Source organism: Malaclemys terrapin, chromosome 4, assembly GCF_027887155.1.
Source record: "Malaclemys terrapin pileata isolate rMalTer1 chromosome 4, rMalTer1.hap1, whole genome shotgun sequence".
Lineage (NCBI taxonomy): Eukaryota > Metazoa > Chordata > Testudines > Emydidae > Malaclemys > Malaclemys terrapin.
Genome location: NC_071508.1, coordinates 102448734 through 102465547, shown reverse-complemented (window position 1 = coordinate 102465547; position 16814 = coordinate 102448734). Strand labels below are relative to the sequence as shown.

The following is a 16814-nucleotide window of genomic DNA, read 5'->3' as shown; positions in this document are numbered from 1 at the left end:
CATGTAGAAATGTGGGATCAGACCATGTATGACCTCTAATTCATCAGATGTAATTAGACCATTTTCAAAGGTAAGTAGTTACTTAACTCTTGAAATCAATGGGAGATGGGTACCTAACTCTTAAAAATCCCACTATGTGCCTACTAGCATCTTTAGATGCCTAAATATCTTTGGAAATCTGGACCAGAAAGACATTAATGAAAGGCCCAGTGAATGATAACATGACAGTTGTCAGGAGAAGTGTTGTTCCTAGGAAACTAAAAGCATATTCATATTGTGTGCTTGTATATACCCAGAGTGAAGGTTGCTTTACATCAAAGGAGCCACTAGTGAATGTTAAAAACTGGATGTGGACAAGGGAAGTAATGAATTTTGCTTGTTTCAGTTATAGAGGTAAGGCTTGAAGTGAGCTCGAATGGGCCACTTCCCCAATGATCTCATCAGTTTATGCAGAACATAAGATTCTATTAGTTTAAAAAAATAAAATTCAGTTTCTAGTCCTGTCGCTGTGAGGGGGAGACCTTTTGAATGTAAACCAATGCAGAGTTCTCTTCCTGATTCCAGAGCCTGCCAGCCTCAAACAATAGTTCCACAGAAGACTTGAAATGTGGTCCTGGGATGTTACCTCTGAAGTTTAATGATAACAGTCAAAATTCAACAATGTTATCTCTGTCCTTGCTGATATCATTTCTGTACTATCTAGGTTCTGATATGGTACTTATTGCCACAATATCTGAATAGAGTTTATGCTGATGTATCTACCATGAACATCCAACTAATGTACTGAATAGGTTTGTGCTTTTGCAAAATCATAGACTGACAGACATTACAGATGTAGGAAACTCTGAGGCCATCTCATCCCCTGCCCGTGCAAGGCCACATTATTCTCCAGAATTTTGGCCAGTCCAGCATTAAATGGTTGCATTTACAGGGCTTCCAAGACTCACCTTAGGAGATTTTTCCTCAGCCTGATACATCTCCTTGTTACTGCATGTTTCGTGAATATTCAAACCTATTTTCTTCCTTTTCTGTATGTTATCCCATTCCCCCTAGTTATACTCCAGGACCACCAGGACCACCAGGGCAGCGGGGGACGGATGCAGGGGGGAAGAAAGAATGCGGATTAGCCCCTAGTCTCAGGAGAAGGAGCAAAGGGAGGTAGCTACTAAGGGAGAACTCAGGAAAGGGGTCAAGGGTTTTACAAAAGCCAGGAGCTCTTTAGGTTCCGGAATGAAAGAGCTGGTGCAAGGAAGACTGAGGACAAACTAAACTGTCCTGTAGGGGCAACAGTAAGTCTAAGGAGGATTGGGCTGGACGATAGGGAAGCCTGGGAAGCCTCCTGGGCTGCTACCGGCCGGAAGCATTCAGCAAACAGGCCTAGAGCGTAGACCATGCGGGCCAATGATGAGCCCCAGCTCGTGTTGTCGCCTGGCCAGGCGCTACATGCTATGGCCTGCTGCATTCCTGGGACTGATTATCTCGGCTGAGGACGCTCCACACCCTGTCCTTACAGCCCAGTTACTGACTTGCACTGCCGCCACTGGGTTTCTTCCATCCTTCCCCTTTCCTCTTCCTTCCCTCTCTTCTTCTGTATGTAGACCTCCCCTCCCCCACCTCACCACCACAAACACTTGTTTGTGGTCAAATAAAGAGTTGACGCCAGCTGACATTTCCTATCTAAGCATCACCCCTCGGCCCTTCCCCTCCAGTTTCTGCATCCTTTTGACTTGTGACACAGACGCCGATGCAGAACCCCTGGGCCCTTTGATTCCAAAGCCTTGAAGTCGCAGGAAGAAGAAAGAAGTTCGCCTAGAGAGCTCCTCCTTACTCTCCACTGTGCCTGTTTAACTCTAACAAAACTGGGCTGCTGTGTTTGTGAGACAGAAGTTATCCCTCTGTAAAGTGGGGAGGAGGGGGGGGTCTTCTGGATCTATGGAAGACCTTTATCTTAAGTGAAAGAAAAAATAAGTTATATATTGTGGGGAATCTGTTGGTGAAGTAGCCCCTGCTGGCTTAACATGCCAGGCGAATTTCTGCAAAGCCAACACAAGAGAATTTGTCTGAGATGCTGAAACCTACCAGTGATTTGGTTCCTCTGCATAAGAAGATGGTTAGCTCTATGCTGATACTGTCTCCTATGGAGATGCGTGTATGTGTGTGTGTTACTTGCATTTCTTTTACATTGTGTCATAACTGTCTTTAAGTCTGCTCCTTGGGGTTCCTTCTTCCCGTACTTTTTTTCCCTTTCCAGGATCATATTCAAATGTATCCCACTTTTAATTGAAGCGGTCCCTCCCGCCCCCGGCCCCCACCCCCGAGTAAGAAATGGTTTTGCTGAGTATTTCTCCCTTTCTGAAAGGTCTCAACAATCTTCTGGAAACTAGACACACATTGTATGCAGTGAGAAAGTTGTCAGAGGTTAGACCAGAGGGAGAAAAAAAAAAAAAAAACTCAAGCTGATCTGGGAGACTGCGGGGCATCCAGTTCCCTGTGTATCAGGGAAACACCTACCCTTTCCCCCACCATTTAAAGGAGTTTAAAACCCATTTGAGAAAAAAAATCGTTCCTCACTCCAGGCTTAAAACAATGGTGAGATTAGACACACATCATCCCGGTCCGTAGCTTTAGGAAAATATTGGCCCCCTTTTCACCTCTCAGACTGTCAGAAAAGCCTTTGCACGGTTTTGTTCCAGCAAACCCACAAATAATGGATAGTTCCTTTCATAAATTGCCAGTAACACCCCATTCTTCCCAGGTTCTCAGAGCTCACAGTAGTGGCTGCATATGCGAGGACATCACCAGTTACAGACATCATCAGTACAGAACACTCTGTTATTTATTTAGTCTCTGAAAAAAAGAGACCCTGAGTTATTTTCTTAACATAATTAAAATGCATCACTTAAGTTCCTATTTGCTCCAAAAAAGCGTGGGAGCGTAAATGTTTTGGCTCTCAGCTGACAGTAAATATATCTTCATATCATGTTTTTATTTTATCATTTTTAATGCACACCCCTCCCCCCCACACACACACACACTCCTAGTCGCTGAAGTGTTTGAAAGAGGCTTGGAGTCTACAGTATCTCGCTCTTTTTGCTCCAGAAGATCAAATGTATTACTTTTCCTTTTTGCGTGTCTGATGACGGGATAAAAATGTTGTTTCAGTCGAGATTTGGGGGCTGCCTCTAGGATGACACGATGTGAAAGTGAAGTCCGGGCTTCATAAAACTAGAGCAGTGAGTGCAACAACAAAAAAAGACTAGATGTTGGTAATTTACAAAAGAGCACTTTGGTTACTTTTACACATTTCCCGTGTAGGAAAAAAAATAATTCCACCATCAGCGAAAGAAGCCTGTGTCTGAAATAGCTCTGGTTAGGAAAGCTTCGAAATCCTACATGTTTCATTTTGACAAAACCATGCCGTCGATGATTTGGGGGTGGTTTAATACTCATTTAGGCCGAGCAGTTTGTTGTCGTTAGAGTATAGCATCAATTGCAGGAGTTTTTCCTGCTTTGCTGAAAATGTAAATGGGCTTTAGGGTGGTACTGTTTCGTTTTCTCATTTCTCTGGAGATATTATTGCTTTGAGCTAAGAGCTATTGGAGCTCTACTCCAAATAACCTCGTTTACCAGAAGGATAAATTAAAAGCCTTTGCTTTTGAGCATGCCTCTTTTAAATGTTATATGATCTATTTCAATAGGAAACTTATTTAATAACGTTATTGTCTGCAATGCGCCAAGTCAAATGACACATCTCTCTTTCCTGGTAAAGAGACATGCTAGAAAAGAGAAACCTATTACAAAAACGGCTACAGTTTACAAATAGTAAACATAGTTCATTAGATCGTCCCTAAACATTCTGTACTTTGTGTATCATCTGCCTTTGCTCCCCTCTAGAATATTACATCCTTACAATTTATTATCCAGCTACAAACGTTGTAAATTTAAATATCTGGGAAATGGTTCATCAGCGTTATCTGAAACATTCCCTTCCCTGCATCGTTCACTGTCTCTTGTAATTAAACAATGTGGTGGGTACTGGAAACAGAATCAGTTTCTTGTGTACTAAAAAGGGAGGCGAAATCAAAAAAGGAGGGAATCAAAAAAGAAGGGAATTATCTCAGGAAAATGATAGCAAAATATACAAATCTATTTTACAAATATACAATATACAAATAATTATTTGCAGATTGTACCTTAAACCAGGTTCGATATTGATTTCAACAGGGATAACTGTGCATCTCCTTGTGGTATTTCTTTGTATATCCTATACATTGGCTAACTCTGTATATTACCTATAGTGAACTAATTCTGGTTTTCCTTGGAAACAGAGCTCTCACTTATCTCGCTATCCTTCTTAGCTTTCTTCGATAAGACATTTTATTGTTTATTGTTTTTCTTTAGTTTTATTCTTTAGCTGTCACAGGTGCGTAATAGATAATATTTTTAAATACAACTATTAGAAATCTAACAGACCATTTATTTTAATAACAATGGGCCATTTATTGTCGTAAGTACTTAAACAAAATTCCCCGTTGAACAGCACCTCGTTCCATGCTGGGGTCAGCACTGATAGGATGGTATGACACAATAAAACTTGTTTAATTTGTGTTACGATCACTTATTGCAGGACATTGCTCTATCCCTAATTCCATCCACATTCACTTTCCCCATACTGGCTGCCGTCCCGGGTAATTATTTCTAGGGAACGTTATTTCTTTCCTTTAAATATAGGAGATGTGATAGTTAGCAAACGAAACTGTAGACATAGTCACATCAAGTCTGGTTGAAGTACAGATCTCAGCACACCTCAGACTTCCAGTAAAGTGAAGGGACCTCGCCCGCTCGCTCTCCACTGAGCTCTCTCGAATAAGTTTTCAGACCAAAACTGGGGTTGACTGCCCGGGGTCAGAGAGGAAGATATACGGATCTGGGTGCAGATTCAAAACGAATTCATTATAATAGATCACTTCCTCCCCTATCCCAGCACACACGGACACACACTCACACTTCCCAAGAACACAGTGATAGAAGTGAATTTTAACCTGTTGTTGGTAACTGATATAAAGACGGCATCGTTTATAGAACTCTCAGTGCCAGGGTGTGCGCAGTTACTGGGAGATTGGCAAGGAAAGTGCTTTTGCAAAGCAACGTTTAGCTCAGACTATTCCACAATATTTTATTCGAGACTCGAAGTGATGTTTTCTGACGGACGAAGGAGCTAGTTTAGTCGATTGTAAAGTGTTTATTGAAATCATAGCAGTACCGCTCAGGGTCACACGCAATCCGAGAAGTTACAACATTTACATCTCCCCTAAACCTCCAGAGCTGCCTGGGCTGCAGCTAAATTGAGACTTGTACCAAGTTACCAGAGGAATCGGATATTATTTAAAACCTTCCCCCCCCCCCCCCCCCGCGTTCTGTGGCAGCCTTTCCTCTCTACGATATCAAGGCAATGAACAAATAACCGGTTTTAACCCCGGACAGCTGCCTGCCTGGGAGATTTTAGGATTATTTTCCCCCTTTTTGTCCTTTGAATCATTTCGGGTCCAGATTTCAAGGCAGAATCTCAGGCTGGTCCAGTGGCCTCTTTGCCTTTATCTTCCAGACACTAGCAGGTTTGACAAAAGCAGACTCCCCTCCTCCCAAGAAGATGATGGGTTCGTGTTTACACTCCTCTAGACAGCCACTAACTCCACGGATCTCTCCCTCCCAACCCCCATCTCTCTTCCCCTCCCCCCATTTTTGTGTTGTTCAAGCAAGGGGAAAAAAGGCATTTGGTACCAGCACACTGTCCTATTCTCCCTTTGCACCGTGACCACGCAGCTCTCAATTCATCACGTGTCCTTCTCCCGGACAGTTCCCCCACTTTGGCTGTCAGACGCGCCTCTTCATGTCACCTTCTTCTTCCAAAGATACCTACTGGGGTAGAGAACACAGCCCAGAAACAGCCACACACAATAACGCACTCTACACTGCTCCGTCTGCCTCACGCCTGTGGCGAGCTCTCTTCAGCCCCCTAGCCCCCCTGGCATTTTCCTGTAGCCAAAGAAAGATGATCCGGGAACCACTCCGAAGGGGGAAAGTACCCATCTCCTGAGGCCCAGATGCTAAGCAGGTCTCCCATGGCCTCACTACTTAGTACATTTTAGGGACAAATCGCCTTCTCCCGTCACCCCAAACATGAAAATAAGGATCCAGCCACTGAATCTGAATTAAGGGCTCTCATCAGTGACTACCAGTCCTGGCGTTGCGGAGGAACTAAAAAAGCAGGAGTATGGAGCAGTACTTGAAAAAGACCAGAACAAAATATACTCAGATGAATGTATTTCAAGATTCCCTGCTACAGCTAGTATTCAAAAGGAGTTGTCATCATCATTATTATTCGCAGCACAAGTTTAGCTAGATGAGGAAATCTGTTTAATCGGGTTATTAATCATTTAAAGCCCAGTAAATAAACTACAATCTAAAAAGTATCATTGATGATTCACACCGTTGGTAGATTTTAATTACAAGCTAAAGTAATATGTGCATGTCAAGTCTGGCATTTTAAAAAAATAAACAGGACTTGTAGGCCAAAACCCCTGTGAATTACAGTGTTTAATAACTAACTGGGGTCATCCCTGTGTCTATATGTTAAAAATCATCGTGTTTCCGGCAGTAAATAAAACGAATGTATGTTCTTAACATGTTCCCATTTCAACTGCATGTCGATTTCAACATTCCCTTAACGACTATCGTACAGATGTGTGTAAAAGAAATGAAATATCTCCCTTTTCTCTACAACTGTAATGTGATACACCTTCCTGCATTTTAGGGTACAGCATTTGAGACAGATCTACAATTGCAACCCTGGTTGCAGACAGGAGACGAGATCTGTGCGGAATATACATTCAAGGATGTAATTCTTTCTCAGACAAATAATCGTCTCCCTTTCAAATATAATTAATGTTTTGATAGTGCATTTCTTCCGAGAAGTAGATCCACAAACACACACAACCTCGTAACGTGTGTGTTTGTATATTTGAAACAGGATTATATAGAGAGCCTGTATTGTGAATGATATAGACATACTGCTTTTTAAAGGGTTACATAAAGACAACCCTATTTATTACCTAAACTATTGGACGAACGGTGTAGGTGCATATTATACAAAGTAAACGTTTTAAAAACATTTTTTGTTAAAAATGAAAATGTTTAGAAAACATAAGAAGCCATTGTTTGTTTTCGGTTCTTTGTCAGGATCAATTCAGGGCTAGCAGAATGTAGCAGAATGTTACGTTTGTCTGTGCTAGGCGTGATATTCTGTGAAGAATGTTTCTTCCTTTTCTCGTCAGGAATTCATCTCTGAACCGTAGCTCCCATTGACCCCAATGGGTGCGGAGGAAACAGAGGAGAAGACCCTTCGATGGTAAAACTACATAGAGATTGGATTTCCTGTGTGATCGTATGGTGCATTAGTCATAAATGTTTGGAAAACGGGTGGATCCTGATGCCACTGAAATCTATGGGCGTTTTGACGGTGATTTCTATGGCACCTACCCAATATAAATTTTATTGCGTTTAGGACAAGATACTTTCCTTAATACCTACGACATCCCTGAGTTCGGTACAAAATACCCTGTTCAAAAAAATCTAGAGTTTTAACTCGAACTATAGAAATACCAGGCTGGAATCAACATGTGAAAAATACTGTCATCACGCCATCTGCATGCCCATACAAAATGATAAAAGGGCCAGATCCTGCTCCCATTGATGTCACAGGCAAAATTTCCATGATATCAGTGGACAGAGGATCAGGCCCCACATCTGTACTTATATTCATGCAAAATATATAGAGAGATAAAGATCGGTATATAGTTGATCTGTATTAATCTAATTCTTCAAAAACTAATAAATAGAGACTGTAACCTGGGAATTTTAAAACTAGTTTGATTTTCCATTTGGGTTGCTTTCTAGGATTCGCTTTTATATATTCCTCTGAGTGGGCCCGCACTTAGTATTTTCAAACCAAATCCTGACTTCAGTGGAATTTCCAGGATCTGGCCCATATGGGCCCACTTTGAAGGCTTTAGCTGCCGTAAAAATAAGCTTATGATGATGGCGAGGCTGATTAATAATAAAGGTAAAAGTTCATTTGATTTTAATTAGAGTTTTTGTCTGAGTAAATAAAAGAATTCTGTCTGAAAAGCAGAGTAGAACTCTGAGCATCCCAAACATATACAAACCTTTCAGTCTCTCCTGAGAATATCGGATGTTCTGAGTTGTCTGGAGATTGTTATTTATATTTAATGGTTATTATAATTATTATTACAATTATTATTATTAATAATAATAAATGAATAACACCTGCAATATTTTCCTCACAGATTTTAGTCTCTAACTCTTTCCACAACATTTTACTGACAGCTGTCTTCCTGGGAGCTGATGACTTGGATATTGAGTATTCACAAAGTGTCTATAGTTGAACATTATAGTATCTCCATCTTACTTAAATTCAATACCTGTACCTGCCTTTGCTAGAAAACCTGCCCGAAATGAAAACATCCGGCAAATGTTAATAGCTATAATCTTAGTTCAATATAGTGTTACCCACCTCTGTTATTCAGATCCAGTTAACTCCATGTTTACCTCCAATGATCTATGAACAAACAAAAAAGTGGGAAAATATTTACCACATCGATCAGATAATCTCTAGTAAGATGCAAAAATAAACTTGTTAACTTGTTCCTGAAGACAAAACCGAACCAAGAACCTTGATACCTTTATGGTTTGCAAATGGTCTTTTTGTTCAGCAAGAACTAACATTAAAGAAGATCACACTTGCTTTCAGAAAATATTGTTATTTTTCTTTAATGGGGAAAATTGGACTCCTGCGACTTAGATCTGTGGTTTTTAGGACTGGGATGGAAATTGGACTGACACCACTTTGCACTTTAACAATCAGATTTCGTCAGGGTACAAGTTGTTTGTTTAACCCGACAGCTCCGTGCACCCCGTCGCACGCTTTACACACTCATTAAAACGATTATTCACGACCTGTCGAGTGTTTTCTAGTTCATTCACAGGAAAGACTTAACGCTATAAGATTCAAGAATATACCTTCAACTATACCAGAGAAAGAGACCGGGGGGAGATTATCTATGTGATCATCTGATGCGCTGGCATTTTACATCTACAAGTTGCAAGAAAGCAGTTGTTCAAAGTCAAAAAGCACTAATATTTTTAGATTGCGATTTGACAGCTAGGCAGGATCATAAACAAAGGATCCCACATTGGTTTCATTTCCCAACCTTTAGAATAGTATATTATAATGCTTATCTTAAACACTCTTCTGACAAACAGGAAAATTACCTACAGATGTTAATGACAGTTTTGGGGTAGATACGGTGAAACACAGCTTGGGAAACGTATGAATTCACCGTCTACGCAAAATAAATAATTCCTTCTTGTCATAGAGTCAGATTCTAGGGCCAGAAGGGACCACTGTGGTAATCTAGTCTGACCTTCTGTATAACACAGGCCATAGAACCCCCCCCCCCCCCGAAAAATGCCTGTGTGTGTGTGTAAATCCAATCTTGATTTAAAAATGGCCAGTGATGGAGAATCCACCATGACCCTTGATAAATTGTTCCAACAGTTAATTATCTTCACCGTTAAAATGTTTTGGCTCTTATTGTCGAATATGATGATCTGATGACTACAACAGGAATAATTCCTCCTCAGTGACTAGGTTTTTATACTGCTTCTTTACAGCTTTTCCTAAACGATAGAGTGGAATGGGTATTTGTGAGGGGAATAATATTGCCATTTGTAATATTATCGTTCTGAATTATAGAAAAGTATAGCAAACATGGCTGAAACGTCACGGTATCTCCCGAAACAGCCGCAAAAGAAGGTGCTACTGTGTCTTAATGTTCATTTAAAATGTAGATTTAAAAAAATCCATTTCAATCCATGATGCTCCAATTATAGAAAGAGTTCACAGGAATAGCCGCAACATCTTTTAAATATATTAAAACATGAAGACACAAAGCTATCTAAAGCATCTTGTTGCTATTATCCACTACTGTGATATCTTAATGCAGATTTTTTTTAAATCAGCCGACGTCTGATTTATATATTCATATAACCCTAGATTCTAAAATTCTATCTGTTACAAAACTCCAGAGGCTACTCTATTGCTAGGAACATATTTAGATTTACAAAGGAAGGGAGAGAGTGGGGAAGTAAAGCCAAAGTATAATTCCCGTGTAATATCTTCAGTTCCACCAAACCATTTATTTAAAAGGGTTTTAATAAAGAAGTATCTAAACATAATTTATCTTTATTTCAAAGCAAAAGACCTGAATGCAACAAGAGGTTTTATTCTGAAACGGTTTCCTAGTTGCTCCAAAAACAAGCATGTATAAGTAATTTGTTAAATTTATAGGATTGCAATAATCCACTATCAAGTTTGCTAAAAATGGATCTGTCAAGTGTGTTTCCCTTGAAAGCTCTTTCTTTCAAACCAACCTGGTATAATAATCAGGAGACAAAGAAACCGAAATATGTAAGTAAATACCTAAACCTCTGGATAAATAAACACACTAATCAATAGGAAGCAAGCCAACATTTGTCTTATTGATGAAGAGACAATCGATTTTGCTGTTCCAACTTGCGATCTGCACTATCCATATTTAATTATTAGTAATTTTAACTCCACTGATTTAATAATCAAAAATAGTGTTAATATCTCCTACCCTTCCACCTGGTCATAAATTATATTAATGATCTGACAGAAAAGGTGGCTTTCGGATTTTTCCTTGAGTAGACAACTTTATCCAAATTGAATAAGCAGCTATGGAAATAATAACATGATTACTTAATGCCGATTTAAGAATTTTCATGCTGAAAATGTACCCCAATCTTTACAATAAGAATATGTTCCAAAAGCAGTGGAATGTATTTCTTTTAAAAGATCATTGACACTTTAGCTCAATGCAACTTTGATACGGTTCACGTGTGTTCCTCATGAATTCATAACCTTTGATAACAAAAATACAATTTACATTTCATGTCACTGAGATTCTCCCTTCAAAACGCACACACAGTGGAGGTTCATTCAGAAGAATAAAATTAGGTTTTCTAACCATTATAGCATTTGCAAATCAGCTACAAGCCATAGCATGAACAAATATTAATTATTATCTGATACATTTAATCAGATCTGTATTTATTCCCTTGAACAGATTCCTCTAATAATCTGTCAGCATATAATTGTTTCAGCTTTTGTTTAGATATTCAGTTAAAGATTCTCCTTGGTGGAACTGACACGCCTGTTTGGAAGTGTGTGTGTGTGTGTGTGCGCGCGCGCCTAGGGAGAAAAGGGGGGGTAATGCCATCTTTGCTATAACATTACTGAGATTTTTACCTGAAAAGGGCAGTCGGGGTGTATATTACTCGTATTAAATTCTCAAAAATATTGTAGCCATTTGGAAAACGCGAATTTTAACAGCAGGGTTTAACTATTTACATGCGGTTACATTTTTTTTAAAAAAAGGTTTGAGCCCTTCGTCGAATACACTGAAGAATTATGTGACTTTTTTTTTTTATGTGCAGATCCTAACAAGATTTTTGGCCAAGGGAAATCTTATCTGCCATTGTATATGACGGATGTAATAGATAATTTAACTTTAAATACCATCTATCAAATCATTTCTGGGTGGACGTCCTGGCCCCATTGAAGTCAGCGGGGAATTTAGCCAAGGTCTCACCTATAGAATTGAACTTTTTCGACTGATTCAGCTTAATCCCGAGAAAAACCGTCTGAGCTCCACAAACTCCTGCTCCACAAGAATTCGGCAGATCCGAAGGAAAAGAACGTCTCTTTTCACAGGCTCATGTTACCGTGCAAAGGATATCTACTGAATGCAGTGCAACAGAAAATAAAACCAACAGCCCGTCGGGTCCCTGCCTTCTTTGCAGTTCCAAACCCCTATTGACCTGAATGAGTCAGGTTCGCTTGAATGAGGAATGCACTTAATATCAGTCTTAACATTAAGCAGCAATTTGCAGTTAACTTTATTGGAGTTATTTACTAATATTTTTAGTGCAGGGTGACAAATGTAAGATTTTTTTCAGCCTCATGTAAGTTAATAGATCTTTCCGGTAGAATTAAGAACAGCTCGACATAAACAGAAGGAATCCTATTTTAAGTATTGTAATGTGTCCTGGCACTCATCACAGAATTATTTATTAATTATTATATTATTAATTATTATTATATTATTAGTTAAAACGTTTAATAGTATATCTTTACCTTGCTGATTAATAATAGAAAAAAATGCTTCCTATTTTATTTGATAGCCTTGGAGAGGTAATTATATGTATACACCATTAAAAAGTTTTTGATAATCCTTTCGTTAAATTAAAACACTGATATCTGTAACATTTCTCCAGTGTTTTATTGAGGTGACTTGCTCATATGCATTGGTATTATACTGTGTTATGTTAAATGGCATTGTAAAAGGGGCAAGAAGGCAGTTGCTTGGTTTTTGTGTTTTAATACATTGTTCCCATATTGTTGTCAGCTCACAACAAGAAAGATACAACACGACCAGTCCCCAGCTGCGGTCAGCGAACGGTATGTATCGTTAAAGCAAATGTAAACTTTGCCTGAGAAGCAGATCAGCCGAATTACCGTGAGAGTCATTGCCAAACTGGTGAGGAACAGGAAAGGGAAAGGGGCAAAATCCTTTTAAAAATGTCTACCACAGGGAAAACACAGTTTTATCAACTGGCAGATAAAGTGCTGAGATCTGAAACAGGCACTGTGTAAACACTAAGGATCGACTTTTTTTTTTTTTTTTTTTTTTTTTTTTTTTTTAATGGCTTTGCTCTACAGTCATTTTCTCTGGCACCTGAAAATCGAACCTGTATGTGTGACAAGCAAGGAACTCCAGCTCTCCTGTTTGACAAGAGCGCCCTCACCTTGCTGCTTTGAGAGCAGCTCCCAGGCACAGCAGACTCCTCGCTGCTTACATTGTATCTGAGGACTGCAGGCGTAGCATATCCATAGCGAAATCTATATCTATCCATCTCGATCTAACCATCTGCGTCTCTCTAACAGCAGCTTTGCACTGGATGTACGACAGAGATCACTATAGTGACCGATAGTCTTATCGATATAAGCATAAATATATAAACCTATAGATTTCTAAATCCATTCATTTTAAAAGAAATCAACAAACGTCTTATTTATACCTTACGGAACCAATTTAATCTATAGGCAGGTTTCTGCCAAACTGTCAACAATTTGTCAACTCTCTTTAAAGCTAATTCATTCTTTGTATATACATTTCCACGGAAAACGAACTGTACACGGCTTCCATTTCCTGCAATGTGAATGGGGAGATCCACCCCTCAATACTTCATTACCATTTGCTCTGATTACCTTCAGCAGGCGTCTTATCTCACTGCGTTTTGGTAACTTAAATTGGTGTATTAAAATTAATTATTTCCATGAGATTACAAATTGAGGAACAAGGGAATTAAAATCATTAACAGAGTCGGGCACGATGCATTGTTCTCTTCCCCCGCCCCCGCCCAGCCGTTTCGAAGGCATAAAACCCAGAACTTCAGTCAGTCTAGAAACAGCCCCCCCTTCTCCCCCGGAGATATGATCAAGTTTGTCAAATCAATAGATCGAGCAGGACAATACTGCACCACCCTCTCGTTTTACAAAGTATAGCACCTACGTCACATTAAAATCTCAATATCTCTGGCACGCAGGGGCACAGCATTTTGGAGGGTGGGAGGACGAGCAGAAATGCCTTGATCTATTATAAAATAAAATAAAACAAACCCCCCTCAAACTCTAGAGTGGAGCTTGAAATTGTCAAGTGATTCATTCTCCATTTCTGTGGGCAAGCGTTTGCCTGCTGATATATCCAGAGCAAAGGCGATGCTCGTTTTATATACATTATTTTAAAAGTCTCCATCTTTGTTCTCATATAATTTTTGGCAAGAGTAGCTTCCTGTGCGTTTAAGAAACTTAACAATATTTATACCCGAAAGGCATAAACCCCACCGAAAAACCCATCCCCATTTGTAAAACCCAAAAGTTAAATGTTGTGGGGGGGTTTATTATTTTTTAGAAACACAGTCCACCCCCACCTCCCCTCCAACACACACATACACCGAAACGGCATCGATTTAAGACTTCGATTAAAGAGCAGCTTTAATTCTGGAAGAGGAAAGCACGTATTAAATTGTTCACGCTAAAGCATAGTTCTGCTTTACAGTGAGATCGAAAAGATAAGGTCTACGTGTAAATATTGCTGATATCAGTGAGTACAGCCGTTTTACGAGTGCAGAGGAATAAAATGTACACTCACCAAATCTGCTCGAGAAAGTATCGCCACCACTTTGGCATCCTCTTTTTCTTTCAGGTACAGGTAGTTCTGCACAGCGTCTTAAAAAGCCAAACAAAACATTGCACGTGCCACTTCCTTGGCTTTAGTCCTCTTAACTAGAAAAAGAAATAATGTTAAAAATAAACTCAAAGATTTACTGGCAGAATTTATAAAATAATGAAGATATGTGCAGCTTACCTGATTAAATTAAAGAGCTGGGGGGAGGGAGAGGAAAATCCTAACTTTGGGCACAAACAGTTCAGATGTAACTGGTGTTTTTAAACTATGCTTCAGTCGTGCAGACGAGCTGGTTATTATTTAGGTAGTGGAAAACAGTATGTGTAGACAGAAGTCTGTCATGTATTTTAATTCGCATCACAGGTATCTGCCTGTAGGGAGAAGGAGTGGAGGTTTTCTTTAACTTCACCTACCCTGCTGGCGGGAAGGCTTGCTGAGATTGCTGGGCAGGTTTTCGTTCTGGAGGGTCCCATCTGTCTGGAATAAACTGCAGTGGAGTTGAGGGCAGGTTCTCCGGTGAGGTAGGAATATGCAGGAACTCCGCCCTCTGGGCACAGCCACACAAACCCAGCAGAACAGCCACAGCCAGCCCTAAAACCTCTAATGATCTTCACCTTCACCTTTTGCTAACCCAGTTCTCCACCACTTTTTCACCCGTTTACCCTGGCACCTTTACCACAGGAAAACATTCTTCAAAACAAGAGCATTGGACATACAAATCTGTCCAGACGCTACTGTGAAAAATTATATATATAATAAATTATATATAATATATATATATGTGTGTGTGTGTGTGTGTATTATATATGCTATAAGTATATATACGGTAGAATATGAATATATATAGTGTATGTAAGAGGAAACAGAGAGAATATATAAGGGTTTATCTTCGTTTCTGTATGGTTAATTCTATGTTCCTATATGAATATAGATTTAAATATATACACCTATAGATTCTTCTGTCCTTAGGAAAATATTATGACCAATAAAATAATACAAACACTAAAAATAACAATAAGTCTTATTCAACACTGACTCTACCAAGGCAAAACTCTCATTGAGTTCAGCGGTGGAGTAACTGGAATTCAATGAAATTTGCCTGAGGAAGGGGTGAGTAAGTGCTGCCTGGGTCTAATCGCATAACGGGTGGCGAGGAGGTGAAGAAAATCCCCTTTGAATACTTTCGGACATAAATCTTAATCATCATGCAAAAGAGGTCACAATGAGCACAATACACTCCTACCAAAACTTGTACAGGGGTCAGACATTTTTTAAAGGTATCATCCAAATAATCGTCGAATTTAGAGTAGATTATATCATCCTTTATTATAATTTAAATTATTTTGGCTCATATTTGTTCTACATAACACTTAGGATTTGAATGAAGCCAGTTTATGGTATATAAAATATGTTAGAGAAATATAAAATATTTTAAAGAAAATATAGAAATTAAACGAGGAGGCTTGCTTAATGTCTCATTATAAATCTGGGCAGTATATTCTACTCATATCAGAGCTCATTACCACTCAATCATTTTTCCCCAGGGCAATTTTTAAAAATATACTTGGAAGTTTCTTTAATATGAACTATACCGACAAGTGCAATAATCCCAAACACAAACCAGAAAAATAGCAATAGCTTCTTAATTCTAAAAAAACCCATAAACAATATAAATAAGGAAACGCCAACAAAGGCCCCTAGTAAGGCTTGACACGTGATAAATAATTTTAAAAAAATCAGTAAAAGTTCTTAAAAGTTCGACGTCAGACGTTTACATGTCAAAAGTTTATGGAAACAATATCAGATCACGTCATTATTTGCTTGAAGGATAAAAAAGTGCCTTAAATTCCATACCAAACTGTCATATGTATGTGTGAAAAGATATCTCGAATGAACAAAAGGTTTAACTTTTAGGGTGGGAAGGAGGTAAATCCAAGACAAATTTGGGGCCTTAATAGGCCTGTTACAATATAGTACTACTTTAGCACTTTTCCTTCCAAAGACATTTTCATCCCAGGTAATATTTATATGGTAACTTGAGTAAACTACCAAATCAAACATATTCCTCTCCCCCGCTTCAACGGGAAGAGAAAAAGTCAATAAGACCTGAATCGCTTAGGCAGCAGTTTATCACTGAACCTTAAGTAAAGCATTAAGAGTGAGTGCTTGTTTAAATCTTGTCTTTTGGAAGCATATTTAAAAATACAATTGTAACACCTTTTCTCAGAATTATTATCTATTACGTTTAATTAATTAATTCTTATTAACTCACGAAAAACATTGACATGACGAGATTATGCTTTCAATTGATCTGGCTTTTATTTTCAATCCTCAATATATTATCGGCGGGTTTTTTTCGGGGGGGGGGATTGTAAATGGAATAACATCTTAAATACGTGCTAT

The 16814-nt window shown here is 39.0% G+C and overlaps 1 long non-coding RNA gene across 3 annotated transcripts; it reads right to left on the bottom strand.

Moving 5' to 3' along the window:
- Positions 1-4373: 4373 nt before the first annotated feature.
- LOC128837399 (uncharacterized) lies at positions 4374-15062 on the bottom strand. Of its 3 annotated transcripts, XR_008444937.1 has the most exons (5): positions 14592-15044; positions 14376-14509; positions 8594-8638; positions 5043-5916; positions 4377-4927 (listed from the first exon to the last, which is right to left on the bottom strand). It is a non-coding gene; the product is annotated as an uncharacterized LOC128837399 (long non-coding RNA). The 3 variants fall into 3 exon arrangements; XR_008444938.1 differs by having other exon boundaries at positions 4374-5919; positions 14592-15062; XR_008444936.1 differs by having other exon boundaries at positions 4375-5916; positions 14592-15057.
- Positions 15063-16814: the final 1752 nt, after the last annotated feature.